Source organism: Stomoxys calcitrans, chromosome 3, assembly GCF_963082655.1.
Source record: "Stomoxys calcitrans chromosome 3, idStoCalc2.1, whole genome shotgun sequence".
In the NCBI taxonomy this organism is placed as follows: domain Eukaryota; kingdom Metazoa; phylum Arthropoda; class Insecta; order Diptera; family Muscidae; genus Stomoxys; species Stomoxys calcitrans.
This window is the reverse complement of record NC_081554.1, coordinates 106,104,922-106,123,483: the sequence shown is the minus strand read 5'-3', so window position 1 is coordinate 106,123,483 and position 18,562 is coordinate 106,104,922. Positions and strand designations below refer to the sequence as shown.

Sequence of the window (18,562 nt, the reverse complement as noted above, 5' to 3'; positions counted from 1 at the left end):
TATTCCTACTTGGGTTTCGGCCCATTGGTGGATTAAGGGGGTCGGGGCTTACGTCCTCGTTTGCTGGTCCTTCGGTGCTGAAAAATCTGCGCCATCGATCTATTTGCTATTCAGGTGTCAATTCCGATTCGTCCTCATCTTTTGTTATAGCCATTGTTGCCCTTATATTGTTGTCGCTCATTTGATTTATTGACTCGTAAACACCTCGCATGTTTCCAATATTAGCTGCATTTTTGGCTTGATCTGCTAGCATATTAAAATATATTCGCTTATCTCTGCGAACTCGTCGTTTCACCAGCGAAGCGGAGCCGCGATATTCAGTCTAGGCTGCGGTTTTTGTCACACTTGATTTTGCACGTAGCATAGCGTTGCGTAGACGTCTTCGGTGTTTTATATCCTCTATGGTTTTGTTGCTTATCCATGTTCTTTGAGATTGTCTAGCAAGACCTTTGACAGAGATGGTCGTCTCCGTACCCAGAGCTGTTATGTCGGTCCATGTATGGGTGTTATTTCGCAGCTTCTCCGCCAAACCTGCCTTGTACTCGCCCGCTGTATCGGGATCTTTTAGGTTAAAGAGGTTGAAATTTATGCTTTTCGTTTGAGTCCTTTTACACCGGTTGGGCGTAGATGTAGAGTGTCCACTAAGAACATGTGGCCACTATCGATGTCGACTCCACGACTAGCTTTTACGTCCATCAGTGAACCCAGAAAGAGTTTACTGATAAGTATGTGGTCGATTTGTTTTTGAGTGTTTCCATATTTGTGAATATTTTATGGGGGAATATTGAGCTCCCAATAATGAACAAGTTTCTTGCGCAGAAATCATTCTATCTATCGCCATGTTATTCCTGGTGAGAGAGATATAAGAGAAAAATTATTGGTCCGGTAGACGAATTATCATTTGCGGATATGGAAACTTTCGCTATTAAAGAGCTTTTGGTTTTACAACAAAAAAAGATCCTATTACCGTAGGCGAAACTCCTAAAAGGTTTATAACAAACTATATTAGTTACGCTCAATAATGCTACGTTCACGGTTGCAATATAAGAATAACTTCGAAATAAAGTGTGATTTTTTAAGAGCTAAAGGAATGTTTTTCAAAACAAATAAACATAAAATTCAGAAAAATGCATGAAATCTTTGTTTGAATCGGGAGACGACTCAGCAGTTGTTGACAAACACTTGCCTGAGGAACTATTGACCACATCGCTAAAGTCTCGTGGATTGCAGGAAACTGAAAATCACACTGCCACAATCGAGACAGGAACGGAAGGCATAGAAACGGGACCCGGCAAACCCTGTGTGGTTGGGTCATCTGGTTGGACTGGGCTCAAAGTGCGCGCCAGCGGGGAAGGACTGAACTCAAAAAGTACATCGACAGCAGCAGCTAGTGAAGAATCAGAGGAGAAATAATCCACACACCAAGTGTCCATTGTCCTGAGGAAGAGTGGTTCCACTGCTTTCTCCGCTAATGCACATCACCAGATATTGTGGAGATAGGATGTAAACGAAAGGGGTGAGCTGCTTATCGAATATATAATAAGTTGCAGTCCGGCGATTTGGAGGCCACCGCCTATGACGCTGAAGGCCTGGGTTCGAACCCTGGCGAGACCATCAGAATAAATTTTCAGCGGTGGTTTCCCCCTCCTAATGCCTGCAACATTTGTGAGGTTCTATGCCATGTAAAACTTCTCTCCAAAGAGGTGTCGAACTATGGCACGCTGTTCGGACTCGGCTATAAAAATGAGGCCCCTTATTATTGAGCTTAAACTTGAATCGGACTGCACTCATTGATATGTGAGAAGTTTGCCCCTGTTCCTTAGTGGAATGTTCATGGGCAAAATTTGCAATTTGTATTCCGGCGATTTGTAATAAAGGAGATAGATAACCCGACCTTTACTACCAGGAACAGTCACGAGATACTACATATTACCTTTGTATCGGAAGATGTAAGCCCAAGAATATGCTACTGGGAAATGTTGAATGACCACAGCTTCTCTGATCATCGTAATATTAGTTTCAGCCTTGGAGAAAATACTGCAGAAGTGGCCCTTGGCTAAAAAGAGGAAAGGCGGATTTGGATAAATTTCGGCACAAATTCTGCACGTCTATCCCTTCTAGACCAGAAAAGGAAGTGGAAACTGCGGAGGATAAAGACATAATGGTCAAGCAGATTACGAAGGCCCTGAATAACTCGCTTGTGTCAGCATGTCCTAGTGCCAAGCGAAGGATATGCTGCCTTGGTGGACCCCAGAGCTCGTTGGACTAAGGAAGGACTACAGAAAACTCTTCAATAGAGCGAAAGCCACAAGAGCACAATACGATTGGGACATTTATAAGACTGAGCTAAGAAAATATAATGGCGATCTCTGTAAGGCTCAGAAAATATCCTGGGTAGAATTCTGCAGCTCCGTGGAGGATAAATCTGAGGCATGCTAAGGAAGATTCTGTCCTCGAGACCTATTACGGTGGGGTATATTCGGAAGTCAAAGAATGTATGGACAATATCTAATGAGGAAACACTATAACTACTCGTTTATTTACATTACCCGGGGCTCCAGAAGAGGTTGCCACTCGAAAATCCTTAGGGCCATAAGAAGTTTCAACTCAACTTCAAAGTCGCCATGCCCTGATGGTGTATCACCGGTTGAATTACAAACTGTGTCTGATAGACTGGTTCCTTGGCTTAGGGAGACATACTCTGCTTGAATCAGTATGTCATATATTTCTGTGGGATGGAGGGAAACAATGTCATTTTCATTCCGAAAGCAGGAAAACCTTACCACACGAAGGAGAAAGATTTTCGTCCTATTATTCTGTCATCCTTTATGCTGAAGACTCCTGAGAGGTTGATAGAAACATATTTCAGGGCAAAGATCCCTGGAGATCGCCTGTAGTGGCAGCAGCATGCATATAGTAAAGACAAATCCACTGAAACAGCCCTTCACGACCTAGTCGGCTAGCCAAGGAATATACAATGGTGGCATTTCCTGACATTAAGGTGCTTTCAAAAAAGATGCACCACGGCAGTCTTGGGATCTGTGGATCTCAAAAGATGGGTCAGCAAAGGAAGATGCATCACGGCAGGCTTGGGATCTGTGGATCTCAAAAGATGGATCAGCCAAGGAACACCTCAAGGAGGTGCACGGTCTCCTCTACTTTGGAATATAGTCGTTAATAATATATTATTGTACTTTCTCTGGAAAAAAGGGGGAAAAGTGGTCATATATGCTGATGACGGGGCAATTACGGTTAGGGGAAGTTTCCCAGCACTCTAAGAGATATACTTCAGGAAGCTCTACGTGCAACAGCAAAGTGGGCTACCGAAAGTGGTCTAGGTATAAATCCGTGGAAGACAGGAGTTGTTCTGTTCAGCAGGAGATAAAATTTGCCTACAGTGGCACCTGTCTCCTTGGGAGGAGAGAATGTTCCATATACAGAAAGCGCAAAATGCCTGGGTGTGTTGCTGGACAGGAAATTTAACTTCAAATCCAACTATTTGGAAAGGGCAAGAAATGCAACTCTTGCTCTCTTACAGGTGTATAGAGCAAGAGTTGCAAGAGACAACTGAGTATATACTGCAGTTGTCAAACCTATAATACTAAATGTTGTTGTGGTCTGGTAGCGCTTCAAAAGTCCACCTACTGTTCAATACTCAACCGGATCCAAAGCATTGTTTGTTTGTGTATCACAGCCGAACTGAGGACGACACCATCTGATGCACTGAATTAATGCTATTCTTATACCTCTGGACATTGTGGCTACCCAAATTGCAGCGACCACTGCCGTGAGGTTAAAGGAGCTTTCTCATGGCTCATGTGGCGGCTACGCACACTGTGTTATCCTTGATACAATATCCGATGTTCCAGGCATTGTGGATTACACCCTACCTGAGCCGCTTTTTGATAAAAAGTACTGTACCACTATTCCTGATAGAACCGATTGAAACTACAATATCCCTGGTAAAAGAAGTTACATAGACTTCTATACGGATGGTTCCAAACTAAACGACCAGGTAGGCTTTGGGGTGTACTCTAAAGATCTAGAACTGGTCATATCGAAAAGGTTACCCGACTACTGCAATGTGTATCAAGCGAAGATCCTTGTAATTTAGGTAGTGGGCGAATGGCTAAGATATAATGTCATAACCACGATTGGCATAAATTTCTTCTCAGACAGTCAGGCAGCCAATAAATCCATGGAGAAAGTATTTCTGAAAACAAAAACTGCCCTCGACTGTGACAGATCTCTCAGCGAGATGGCTGAATAGTTCAAAATTCACGTGTTCTGGGTGCCGGCCACAGACATATCCCAGGGAATTGTAAAATGGACGAGCTTGCGAGATTAGGAAGGACAACGAATGATAGATGGACAACGAATGATAGATGGTCACAAAGAGGGGACTGTGAGCATTCCAAACTATGTGGCCTAATCTAGACTTGAAGAGGTTTATTGCTTTGCTGCTTTTGGCTAGATCAGACGTCTCAGTCATTGCGTTCATCATTACAGTTCACTGTCTAATCGGAAAACATGCTGACAGACGAAGGTTGCCAGCAACGACTTCTGCAGAAGTTGTGAGAACATCGAAGAAGAAGAGACTATAGAACACCTTCTGTGTGTGTGCCCCGCACACTAGTCAGAAGAAGTTCCACTTTATGTTCTCAATCTTTGAGAAATTGTCTAATTTAGCGGATGTGAACTTTGGCAATTTGTTGAGACTCCATTGCTAGAATTTGTTGGGCTTTTGAAAGTGATCTGGTTGGTTCAACGGTAGGAACTAGAGGGCGTGATATCACAATGAATGAAAGCGTCTTAATGAGTCTGATGGCTGCCTTTTAAATCTAACCTTATTTGAATCGATATGCTCTTGCATTGTGGGCAAAAAAAATTGGATATAATCACGGTAAAGCTCTCCATTCATAGTTAGGTTATGATTCGTATCATCTTTGAAGAAGCACGGTCCACCAGCCCTTAAACAGCACCAAACTGTGACTTTTTATGGATGCATTGGTAGCTCTTGCAATGCTTCTGGCTGATCTTCTTTCCAAAAATGATTATGATTCATATCATCTTTGAAGAAGCACGGTCCACCAGCCCTTAAACCGCAGCAAACTGTGACTTTTTCTGGATGCATTGGTAGCTCTTGCAATGCTTCTGGCTGATCTTCATTCCAAAATCAACAATTCTTCCTATTTAGGTACCCATGGAGCTAAAAATTAGCTTCGTCGCGCAATGATTTTTCTTAGCAGAGCACGCACTTTATAATAAAATTCAATAATTTGTAAGCGTTGTTCGTTTGTAAGACGATTCAAGGTTATAGACGAAACTGAAGTTGTTTGATAGTGAAACAAAATAAGAAACGTGCGTGATCTGTTTAAACCCGAGTTGCCAAAATGATAATAGCTAAAAATTCACAATTTAAAAGTATTTTTTTGTCGTTATAATGTCCCAAACGTTTAATTTTTTTGCGTGTGTTTGAAATGAATTTTTTGTTTGCGTGAAGGGAATGAAAATGCCTTTGAAACCGTTTTCTGGTTTACTTTGTTTTAAATTGAAAATTTCACTGGAACCGTTAAGCGGTATTTTTAGTAAAGTGATATTTAACTAAAGCTAATTCATTAACCCCAAAAATCACAGTGGAATGCTATATAAAAAAATAGTGGATAAAATCTGATTTTAAGTTCTTAACTGAATGCAAAATTTGACATTATAAGCAATATAATACAAAAAGGAAGGTCCAATATAATACAAAAAGGAAGTTTCGTTGCATTCTCGTTCATTGGTAGCAAAAATGGCTCCTACACTTATATTTTAGGTGATAGCACTACGCAATTTACCAAAATAATGCTGGTGATAAAACATATGATGAGTGGGTTGCGTATAAGTTTTTATAGCAAAAAACGCTCTTTTGAGAATTTCGGTAATTAGGGATATAATGCTTTGCTTTTGATATAGTCGCTGAATTTTTAAGTTGTTTCAGCAATTATTGTATTATATTTTTTGTAAATAAATACAACAAAAATATGTACTTACTATAAGACTAGTATTAAATCAATATAAAAGAAATAAATACTTTTTCGCATATATTTCCATCGTTTCGCCGACGTTTTTTATATGGAGATTGACAGCATTTCGCATAACACCCTGCTTTAAGGCCAGTATGCACCTCTGGCGAAATTTTCCTTACCATAAGAAATGCATTGACATATCCTAAGCAAAATGTTCGTTACCGATACCGTTACCAAAAATTGCGCTTACAGGTGCGCAGCTCAAACAAAATTTTCTTTGCGTAAAGGCTGGTACTTTTCGCTTTTCGCGATATTTTTCGCCGATTAATTTTTCTACATAACACATTTTAAAGCAAAAAAACTTGTTGATTTCATTCAGTAGGACATTCCATCAATACTTATGGTAAAACTTTAATAAATTGTTAGTTTCGTAACTTTTTCAAAATGTAATCGCGGAAAAAAGGATTTTCAATGGTGAAAAACGAACATAATACCAGCCATTACAGGGTGACATGAATAGGCATTGGAGAGTTTCCATTCGTATTTGCAAGAAAAAAATTGCAATTGCAAATTTTGCCCCTAAACTTTCCACTAAGGAACAGGGACAAACGTCTCTCATATCAGTGAGTGCAGTTCGATTCAAGTTTAAGCTCAATAATAAGAGGCCTCCTTTTTATAGCCGAGTCCGAACGGCATGACGCAGTGCGACACCTCTTGGGAGAGAAGTTTTACATGGCATAGTACCTCACAAATGTTGCCAGCATTAGGAGGAGAAAATCAACACTGAAAATTTTTTCTGATGGTGTCGCCAGGATTCGAATCCAGGCGTTCATCGTCATAGGCGGACATGCTAACCTCTGCGCTACAGTGGCCTCCAAGAAGATGTTACGAATGAAAAATTATGTTTTGATTGACCGATGCAACATGAAAATAAATTATTTGCAAATTAAAACGTATTAGCCAAAAATGATTAAAATTCGGCCAAAATTAAAAGTCGCCATCTTGAATTCTACACTACACTATCAATAATAAAATTACAGTTTTATTAAAATTTTACCATAAAAAATGAGGGAATGTCCTACTGAATGAAATCAGCAATATTTTTGCTTTAAAATCTATTATCTAAAAAAAGTAATCGTTAAAAAGCATCGTGAAAAGCGAATGTAGTACCAGCCTTTGTGCGGGATTTTTGACTAAAGGCTGGTACTATGTTCACTCTTTTCGCGATGAAAATCCATATTTTTCGCGATTAAGGCTGGTGCAATGTTCGCTGGTCCGGTCTTTATTTGAAACTTAACGAACATCTTATTGATAACATAATATTTTTGTTTAAACTTTAATAAGTTATAAGAAAATGATGTTAGTAGGTTATTTTGCTTCAAAATCTATTATCTAATAAATTTAACTCGAAAAAATATTCATTATTGGTGCCATAAGCTGATATAGTACCAGCCTTTAAGCGTGAACATTTTTGAAAAACTGTCTACGATGATAAGTTTCCGTATGTTTTTATTTAAATTATGATTTAACACTTCGTTTTTTTTAACAAAATAATTTGAAAAAAAAAAAAAAATAAAACTCAAGAACGCCAAATTTCATCTTTAAGTTATATATGATCACTTCGAATTACTTATTCACCAATTATATCTATCTATATCTTCCACATTTGATGTAGTTAGAGAATAATTACTTTGAAGGGGTCGAGTTATTTTGGTTCCACTGACTTCCTTACCGAATGAGGTTAGCTTCACCATTCGATTTTGAGTCGTCCTTACATATTTCTATCTAATTATGCTTCTCCATAGTTTAATGCGCTGTGTCGAGTCGACGAGTTTCGTTACCAACCCCCATTTGCATTGCCCAATAAGCACTGCGGATTTTGCGCAAAGCGAAGTAGATAAATTTGGAGGACTGTATTACTTATTACTAAAGTTAGTTTTGGTATATTCAAAAAAATAAAGATTGAAAAATTATTAAAGAGGATTGCCCTTATCGTATAGAATAATAAAAGTTAATTATATTGTACTGCTCTGTCATTTCCTGTGAATAATTGAAAAAAGGGATTAATTAAGATTACTTAATTCGAATAGGTTAATAGATTCGGTTGCTTTGGACGATGTAATGAATAACGAATGGATTAAATAGAAAGAGATAACCACTAAAACTACAAACCAGTATACTAATAAAGCGTAAGTTTCTGCAAAATAAAGTATAATATTTTATAATAGCCCTCTCACATAATGACAAACTACTTTATTTGTATGAATATTGATTTCTTCGCTTTTTCGTTCGATAAAGATTTTTATTGAGGATTTCAAAAATGTTATAAAGTGATATCTCTGAAATGTGACTACCAAAAATATTGTGTTATAAACAATCCAAATAACGAATTAGAAACATAACAGTCCCATACACGAACAAGGAGCGATAAGTCAATAAGGAAATGGTTTTTTTTTATTTTTTCGCAAGGGTTATTTCCTACAGTTGTTTTCTTAAGGTAATTTCCACGAAAGATTACCCCATTATTAAAAAAAATCTAGAATAAGATTTTCTATATTAATTTATATTGAGCGACAGCGTTAGAGATCAAAGAATTGATTTCCAACAGCAATTTTTTAATTTCATATGTTTCCCACTTGCAATAAATGCTCTTTACCGGCTGAATATTGTCCTATAGTAGGACGGACTGGCATATTTGTTTCTCAAAAATGGTAGAATCACTTCAATGATAGCGTCGATAATTACAAAATAATGCGGTTAAAGTTGAGTTTAAAGATACATACTTTTAATTTCTATCGGCAAATTGCAGGATATAAGGAGATACTATAAAGGTCTCTCTTTCAATAACTTTATATTAATTATGAGTTATGGTAATTGGTACAAAAACATTGTAAATTAATAAATTAAAGCAAAAAAGGTGAAAAATGGGTCTTTAATGACTTCTTAAATTTTGTAGAATGAAGCTCCAGGTTATAAGAGTTGTTGTTAATTTTTTATTCTTTTAATAAATTCAGAAAAATGCACGAAGTTTTTTTTTGAATCAATAGTACGGTCCATATCTCACGAATAAATGCTTCAATGTTGTCTTCCAATACGTCAATTGAAGCATAATGGTCTCTATAGACACAAGATGTATTCATTTACGGGTAGTGGCAGTTGCCCAATAACAAAATATTTAGTGATAGTGCATTAAATATTTTGTTATTGCACTAAATATATTTTATTGCACTAAATATATTGTCATTAAAATTATGTGATTGAAAACAATCTTATTGTTTAAAAAAATCTTTAGAAACATTTTATTGATATTTTATCTTCAGAAAAAATTTCATTAAAATTTGGATGACTTTGTAGAAAATTGGATCGAAATTTTGCCTTAAGACAAAATTTGATCGACATTTTTTTCTTAAGAGAAAAATTGATCAAAATTTTGTCTTTAGAAAATATCTCATAGATATTTTGTCTTTAGCGAAAGTTTCGTCAAATTTTGTCTTTAAAAAGAATCCTAATCAGTAATTCTGCAAAATTAGTGATTACTGATTAGGATTCTTTTTAAAGACAAAATTTGACGAAACTTTCCCTAAAGACAAAATATCTATGAGATATTTTCTAAAGACAAAATATCTATGAGATTTTTTCTAAAGACAAAATTCCAATAAAATTTGTTCTAAAGACAAAATTTTGATCAATTTTTCTTTTAAGAAAACAATGTCGATCAAATTTTGTCTTAAGGCAAAATTTCGATCCAATTTTCTATAAAGTCATCAAAATTTCAATGAAATTTTTTCTGATAATAAAATATCAATAAAATGTTTCTAAAGATTTTTTTAAACAATAAGATTATTTTCAATTACATAATTATAATGAATTTTTTTTTCAATTAATGTTTTCTTCTGACAACATTTAAACAAAATTTTTCTAGAACTAAAATGTCAATGACAAAATTTAAATACAAAATTTTAATGAAATGAATGAATGACTAAGATTTCCGAAAGGAAATTACATCCATCCCGGAAGGGAGAAGATGGTCGCTGACAAAAGTGAGAGCCCCGCTTTCACGCTAGTGGCGCATCAGAGATGAGCTGGCGTATGCAGTTATCGATATCAGCAGTGCATCCTGTAGGATTTCACCAGGTCATCGGTCCCAAGAGGAGGATCTCATTAACAAACAGGTTTTTGAACATGTATGGAACAAATTATGAGCTGCGAGCATAGAAGAGACATCTTAACGCTGCGCTTTGCGTCAGAAGAATGTATTGATACCGTCAAAAAGCTCGTTGGAAGAATCCATACTCGCAAGGTCCCAAAACTCGAACTTATGTGAAAGATGAACATACCTCAGCTCGCAAAGGCGACGCTATCGTCAAGGGTGGGCGTGACGGAACGCATGACGGAAGTCTTAAAGAAAAAAAAGCCCAACAACTTGCAAAGGTTCACATTCGCTAAATCAGACAAGTTCTCAAAAAAATGAGAACCTAAAGTGGAACTACCTCTAACTAAAGTGGAACTACCTAACATAAAGTGGAACAACCTCTGATGCGGGACATACATACACCAGTTATTCTACAGTCTTTTCTTCCTCGACGTCCTCACAGCCTCTGCAAAAGTCGTTGCTGGAAACCCTCAGTCTGCATGTTTTCTGAATAGACAGTGACCATGTCATGACGGACACAATGACTGAGACATCTGTTCTAGCCAATGACAGCAAAGCGGCAGACCTCTTTAAGTCTAGATTAGGCCACATAGTTTTGAATGCTCACACCACCCTCTTTGTGATCATCTACCATTCGTTGTACTTCGGGCCTGGTATTGAAAACTTAGCTTACATGTCGGTAAAGGCATAACCACAGATTCCAGTTTTCCTGGCATGTGGAAGGTAGTTCCTAGTATTGAAAGCTCGTCCGCTTTACAATTCTCTGTGATATTGCTGTGGCTCGGCAACCAGAACAGGTGAATTTTTAACTCTTTAGTCATATAGTTGAGAGATCTGTTACAGTCGAGGGCGGTTTCAGTGTTCAGAAATACTTTCTCCATGGATTTAATGGCTGCCTGACTGTCTGAGAATGTATTTATACCAATCGTCGTTACGATATTATATTTAAGACATTCCCTCACTTCTTTAATTGCAAGGACCTCCGCTTAATAAACACCCGACCAGGGTGACCTTTTCGATATGATCAGTCTAAGTTCTTCAGAGTATACCCTAAAGCCCACCTGGTCGTCTAACTTGGAACCATCTGTATAAAAGTTTATGTAACTTCTTTTACCAGGGGTATCGTAGTTCCATTCGGTTCTATCAAAAATAGTGATACAGTACTTTTGTATCACAGCGACTCAGGTAGGGTGAAATCCACACTACCTGAAACAAAGGATATTGTATCAAGAGTAACATAGTGTCCGTAGTCGCCACATGACCAAAGACAAAGCTCCCTTAGCCTCATGTTAGTGATCCCAGCAATTTGTCAAGACACAATATCCAGAGGCATTAAATTCAGTGCATCAGATGGTGTCGTCTTCAGTGTGGCAGTGATTCACAAACAAGTCATACTTTCAATCCGGTGAGGTATTGAACCGTAGGTGGACTTTTGAAGCGCCGTACACCAGACCACAACACTACATAGCATTATGGGTCTGACAACTGGAGTATATACTCCATGCATAAAAAGCATTCTAAACCCCAACTTTTGCAAATGGCTCTCTTGCAGGTGTATAGGGCAAGAGTTGCCTTTCTTTCCCTTTACAAAATGTAGGATTTCCAGTTCAATTTCTAGTTCAGCAATACACCCAGGTATTTTGCGCTTTCTGGAAATGAAACATTCCCGCTGTATCTCCTCCTTAAAAGATGTACTTCTCTCTTGCACGGATTTTTTCCTAGACCACTTTCGGAAGCCCACTTCGCTGTTGCACGTAGAGCTTCTTGAAGTATATCTATTAGAGTGCTGGGAAACTTTCCCCACTGGAGATATATCTGTAGAAACAGGATTCAGAATTTCCACCACTGTTGCGTTATCCTCGTTCTTTGATTCCGTCAGGAGTTCATCCTCACAAGATCCTGTCATGATGAGATTCCGTTTGCATCCAGAAGCAAGTGAGAAAGCAGTGAAACAACTCTTCCTCAGGACACTAGACACTTGCTATGTGGACGATTCCTCCTTTGATGCTTTACTAGCTGCTGCTGTCGAAGTACTTTTTAAGTTCCGTCCTTCCCCGGTGGCGTACACCTTGATCCCAGTGCAACCGGATGACCCACCCACCTTGTCGGGTCCCGTTTCGATTCTATCCCTTCCTGTCTGGATTGTAGCAGGGGGATTTTCAGGCTCCTGCAATCAGCTAGACTTTTGCGATGTGGTAGGTAGTTCCTTAGCCAAGTGTTCAGCAACAACTGCTGAGTCGTCTCCTGATTTTCCAACCCCACCGCTTTTATACACCTTCAGTTTAAACTTGTTGAATCCATGGGATACAACTCCTGCTGACTTGTACCAATACTTCATGTCTCTGGTCATCTTCAGCCTCATACAATCTACTAATCTTCCAGTCGGTGGTTGAAAGATTGGGATTACATTGCCTTAGTCTTTCAAGTATCGATTCAGGATCTGTGGAATTCCTTGGTATCCAAGCATGCGCCATTGGTCGAGAATGAATATCTTCCTTCTTGATTATATCTAGTGCCTGGCCAGATGGCCAGATCTCACCAATCTTTTTTTAGCACACATTTATACATTTCAATTGAGCGTTGATCCCTGGCCATTAGTCTGTATCGGCCCCGATATCAGCCTGCATTGTTACACACTGGAGGAGACGCAGGAAATTTCGCAAGGACATCGGAGTATACTGATGACAGTCCATTGACTATCCCATTAAAATTATTCCTAGGTATGCAGCCCTGTTCTTCTCCTTTGTCAGAAACTGCCAGCAGCCCTTTGGTTCACTGCGGTGCATTTACCGAATCTAGACGTGTAGTCTTTGGGGTGGCATGTACAGCGAATCCCCAAGCCCAATTAAGGGAGTCTCTCTTCCTATTAGTAAGTGTCTTAGAATGATTCGCACCAAGCCGTTCAATAAACCTGAGAGCAATGCGCTTCTATTATTCCAACCTCTCAAAGAGCGTGTTGGTTTGCCGGTGTAGGCCGATGGCCTAGGCAAATTATAGGCATGTGATGATAGAATAGGTTTGGCCTTGTCCTTAAGACTCGAACTAGTCGTCTTCGTCAAAAGCCCTGCTGACCAGTCGTCTATCAGCTAGTGGAGCCTGGAGCAGCTGCTCTGCCAGTCGAGGTTTCAGTAGCAGACAACATAATACGGCCTGATACCACCACCGCGGCTGTTTGGTCTTGGGAGTCCACTGTTAGCCTACTCTCGGGCTCTAAATTTGCCGCTCTACTAGAAATGACACAGATCCTTAATCTTTTCCTCCAAATATAATACCCTATTACGAGTTACAGAAAAATTCTTGCGGAGCGAAATAACAAAACGTCCGCCCCACTCAATGGTTCAAACAAGATGTACGGCAATTCTTAGTCTCGCAAGCTCGTCTGGTCTACAACTCCCTGGGATATTCATGTATCCCGGCAGTTAGAACAGGGGAATTTTTAACTATTCAGTCATATCATTGATAGATCTGGGACAGTTGTGGGCGGTTTTTGTGTTCAGAAATACGTTCTCCAGGGATTTAATGGCTGCCTGGCTGTCTGAGAAGATATTTATACTAATCGTTGTTACAATATTACATTTTAGACATTCCCCCACTTCTTTAATTGCAAGGAACTCCGCTTGATACCCACCGCAGTGGTCGGGTAACCTTCTCAATATGATCAGTCCAAGTTCTTCAGAGTACACCCCAAAGCCCACCATGTCGTCCAATTTGGAACCATCCGTATATAAGTTTATGTAACTTCTTTCACCAGGGATATTGTAGTTCCAATGGTTTCTATCAGAAAAGTGGTACAGTACTTTCTATCAAAAAGCGGTTCAAGCAATGTGTAGGTTACACTGTCTGGGATATTGGGCATTAAATCAAGAATAACACAGTGTCCGTAGGCGCCGCATGGCCAAAGTAAAAGCTTCCTTTGCCTCACAGCAGTGGTCGTAGCAATTTGTCTAACCTGCGATGTCCACAGGCTTTCGATGTAGTATTAAATTCAGTGCATCAGATGATGTCGTCCTCAGTGCGGCTGTGATGGGAAAACAAGCCATCTTTTGGATCCGGTTGAGTATTGAATGGTAGGTGGAGTTTTGAAGCGCCGTCCACCAGACCACACACTCTATAGCATTATAGGACATTATAGACACGCGGTTTAAACCCCCCAACTTTTGCCAAAAGCTCTCACGTAGGTGTACCGGGCAAGAGTTGCCCTTTCAAAAATGTTCGAATTGATGTTAAATTTCCTGTCTAGCAAAATACCCAGGTATTTTGCGCTTTCAGTAGATGGAACATTTTCTTCTCCCAAGGAGACAGGTTCCACTGTAGGTAAGGACAGTACACTTCTTTGAGGTGTTCCTCTGATGACCCATCTTTTAAGATCCACAGATCCCAAGCTTGCCGTAATTCATCCTTAAGTAAGTAAGTTATTTATAAACCTTCTTACGGTAGAGTTGATGCCTAGAAACTCCAGCTCTTTCAAAATAGACGTCGGTTTTACACTATTGAAGCGCCTTCAATGTCAAGAAATGCTACCATTGTGTATTCCCTAACAGCGAGAGAAACCTCTATGTTGGCGAATATGACGTGAAGGGCTGTTTCAGTGCACTTTCTCTTAAGAGACAAACCATTCCCAGAGTCTTTGCCCTAAAATATGTTTCTATCAAGCTTTATAGAGTCTTCGGTATAAAGAATGACAGATTAAAAAGACGAAAATCTTAAACCTTTGTGTGGTAGTGTTTTCCTGCTTTTGGAATGAAAATGACCTTCGTGTCCCTCCATCCCACAGGTATATACGACATACAAGCAGAGTATATGTCCTTAGGCCAAGGAGTCTGTCGGACACTGCTTGTAATTCAACCGGCGATAATCAACAGGGCCTGGCGATTTAAAGGAGTCAAAACTTTTTATTGCCTAAAGGATTTTCGACACAAATTCTCCAAAAACTTTCGACGAATGCTTATCAGTGCCAACCTCTTCTGGCGCCACATTGTCCGAAGGTTTAGAATGGACCCCAAAGACCCAACATCTGTTTCGTGTGGTGCCCTTGTGGCATTCGCCCGGTTGAAGAGTTTATGCAGCCCTTCTGTAGACCAACCAGTTGTGGAGTCCACCAAGGCAGTCGCTGTTTGCCCCTTGGCTTGGCACTAGGGCATGCTAACACTAGCTAGTCATTCAGGGCCTTCGTGATCCGCTTGACTATTTTGTCTATCTCCTCCGCAGTTGCCACTTCATTTTCTGGTCTAGAAGAGATAGACGTGCAGAATTTGTGACAAAATTTATCCCAATCAACCTTTCTTCTGTTTACCACTTCTGCAGTATTTTTGACTAGGTTGAAACCAATATAACGATGATCAGAGAAGCTGTGGTCATATAACACTTCCCAGTCGCATATTCTTGCGCTTTTATCTTCCGATACAAAGGTAATATGGAGACCACGTAGCATAGAGGTTGGCATGTCCATGACATCTATTTATTTCAAGGCTGGCTGCTACTGCGCCTTGGATCTCTTGTTTGAACCTTTGAGTGGAGCGGTCGTATTTTTATTTCACTCCGCTAAAATTTTCTGTAGCCGTAATAGGTAGTTATTCTCGGAGACAATTTAAGTCACTCAAGTATAGCTACGATATTGTTTTCTATTAGGCGGTTGATGATCTGTGTCTGTTTCCAGATCTAATGCTCGGAAGTAGGCTTAGAATTGGTTTCAAAGACCCTACAGCTGTGGTGGTGATATTAGTCCGTTGCATGTTGTTTGCTTTTGAGACCCCGATTGTTGGAGCGGCTGCACCAAGCTTCATTAGCCTACAGATGTCTGGTCACCAGTGGCTTCTGGCGAAGACACACGGTTCGAGTCTTAAGGACAAGGTCGAGCCTTCGCATTGCTACAATTGGCCTAGGTCATCAGCCTTTCCCGGCAAATCAATACGCTTTTAAAGAGGTTGGAATAATTAAAGGCTCATCGCCCTCAGGTTTATTGACTAAAACTCTCACCGAGAGGCTCCCTGTCTGAGGAACTATCGCCCCTGCCACTATCGAAACATGAGAGGATGATGTCGGAACGGGACCCGACAAGCCCTAGGTGTTTTGGTTAGCCGGTTGGATTGGGCTCGAGGTGTGAGCCAGCGGCGAAGGGCGGAACTCAAAAGTACTTCCACAGTAGCAGCTAGTAAAGCATCTTAGAACGAATCGTCCACACCGCGAGTGTCCAGTGTACAGAGGAAGAGTGGTTCTACTGCTTTCTCAACCGCTCCCGGATGCTAAGGGAACTCATCATTACAAAATCGAACGAATCTGTGAGGATAAACACCTGGCGGTCTCAGATGATGAGGCTATCGCAACGGTGGTGGTAATTCTGAATCCTGATTATGGTCTGGTTTCTGCAAATAAATCTCCACCATTGAAAGGCCGTTTCGGCGGTACTTAAGGCTATTCGTATGGCAAGAGAATTTGGAGTGGTTCTTGTACAGGAAAGATAGACGTGCGGAGGTATGGTTCGTGGAGGTATGGTGGTTAAATTTCTGAAGGGTACAGGGAATGGGACACAGAGACTGTATTCTTGCAAAGACTAGACTCAATATTTTTTTTCTTCCGTCGCTATAGACTGAAGATTCAATAGAAGCCAGCTTTGAAATTAATAGCTTAGGTTAGGTTAGGTTGATAAGAGGGTGCATATATTAATCCGCCCCACGCCACAATGGACATATACCTAAGCCAGTAATCGGCTTGTTGTGCGCTCTAAAAACTATAAAGTAACCTCTTAAAAGAAATTTTTAAGTTAGAAATTCCGTGCTACATACAAAATCCTTAATTGTTTTCAATACCACTCCCCTCAGTTGGTTCATGTCAGGTATTGTGTCTCCACCTAAGTGCCAGTATCTGTTAGACGCGAAATCCGGGCAATGACAAAGGAAATGCTCCAACGTCTCATCATCTTCCCCGCATGCCCTACACATACTATCACTTGCCGCACCGATTTTACATAATTGAGCTCGTAGTTATATGTGTCCCGTTATGATACCAATATCTATAATGACCTGATTCTTGCTTCCTTTCAGTAATAGCCTCGTCTTCTCACGATCTGGATCCCCCATAGGATTTTCGCCGTCCTAGCGACAGTTTCGCTGTTCCACGCATGCAACATTGTGGAACAGCGAAACGTTCGGCGAAATTAATAAGTACCATTACTATCTTCCCTGTATATGGCATACGATTCAAAAATACCGCCTTCAAGCCTAAAGTTGCTTGTTGTAGCCGCTCCTGTAGGGAAATAGAGCCTGATTGTTAACGATGATGCTAATGAACATGACCAGATATTGGGAAGTTCGGATATCAATAAAAGGGTGAGATGCTTATCGAATATATTATAAGTTACAGTCTGGCGTTTTGTAATAAAGGAAATAAACCAACTTTTATTACCAGTAACAGGCAGAAAGTATTAGATGTCACCATTGTATCGGAAGATATAAGCGTATCGGAAGATATAAGAAGGGACTGGTAAGTTAGATGAATACAGCTTCTCTGATCACCGTACTTAGTTTAAGTCTTGGCGAAAATACTGCAGAAGTGGTCCTTTGGTTAAATAGAAGAAATACGATTTGGAACAGTTTTAGGCGCACATTCTGCACGACTATCCCTTCTAGACCAGAAGAGGAAGCGGAAACTGCGAAGGTCATAAACATAATGGTCAATTGGATCCCGATGGCAATGTATAACTCGCTTGTGTCAGCATGTCCTAGTGCCAAACAAAGGGGCAAACACCGACCGCCATGGTGGACCTCAGAACTTAATGGTCCAAAGAAGGGCTGCAGAAGGGGTAGAAACTCATCAGATGGGCGAAAGGCGCAAGGGCACCACACGATTGAGACGTCTATAAAGCTAAGCAAAGAAAATATAAGGGCGAGCTGAAAAAGGCCCAGGACAAAACCTGAGTGGAATTCTGCAGCTTCATGGAGGATATATCTGAAGCCTGTAGGCCAACGAAGATCCCATCCTCGACACCTTCTACGGTGGGATACATTCAGATGGCAGAGAAATGTCTAGTGAGGAAATGAGAATTATTATTATTAGAACTACTCGTTGACACATATTTTCAGGGAAGGTCTCCAACGGACTCGTTAGGTTGAATTAGGTTTACGTGGCAGTCTGCCATCAGACGCACTTAGATGTTTTCGTTCATTGTGATACCTCAGAAATAGAAGAATCAAGATGCCTTCTAGTAACGGACAAAATGTCTTAGACGTCTGTTCTAGCCAGTGACAGCAAAGCGGTAGACCTCTTCAAGTCTAGATTAGGTCACTTAGTTTTGGAATGCTCACAGCTCTATCTTTGTGACCATCTATCATTCGTTGTCATGCAATGGCATGGCCCTGAAAACTAAGCTTAAATGGCGCTAGTGGCATTCCCACAGATTCCAGTT

At 40.0% G+C, this 18,562-nt stretch overlaps 1 protein-coding gene across 7 annotated transcripts in view; it reads left to right on the top strand.

Moving 5' to 3' along the window:
• The window catches only part of LOC106090318 (cyclin-dependent kinase 5 activator 1), a 428,985-nt gene that overhangs the window by 33,331 nt on the left and 377,092 nt on the right, over positions 1–18,562 (top strand). For 3 of the 7 annotated variants that reach the window (XM_059365390.1, XM_059365388.1, XM_059365391.1), the window contains exon 1: positions 7,946–8,197. The exons of 1 other annotated variant lie outside the window; for it this stretch is intronic. The gene's annotated coding sequence lies outside the window, so the exon portion shown is untranslated. 3 more of the 7 variants (XM_059365384.1, XM_059365387.1, XM_059365385.1) reach the window with 3 other exon arrangements.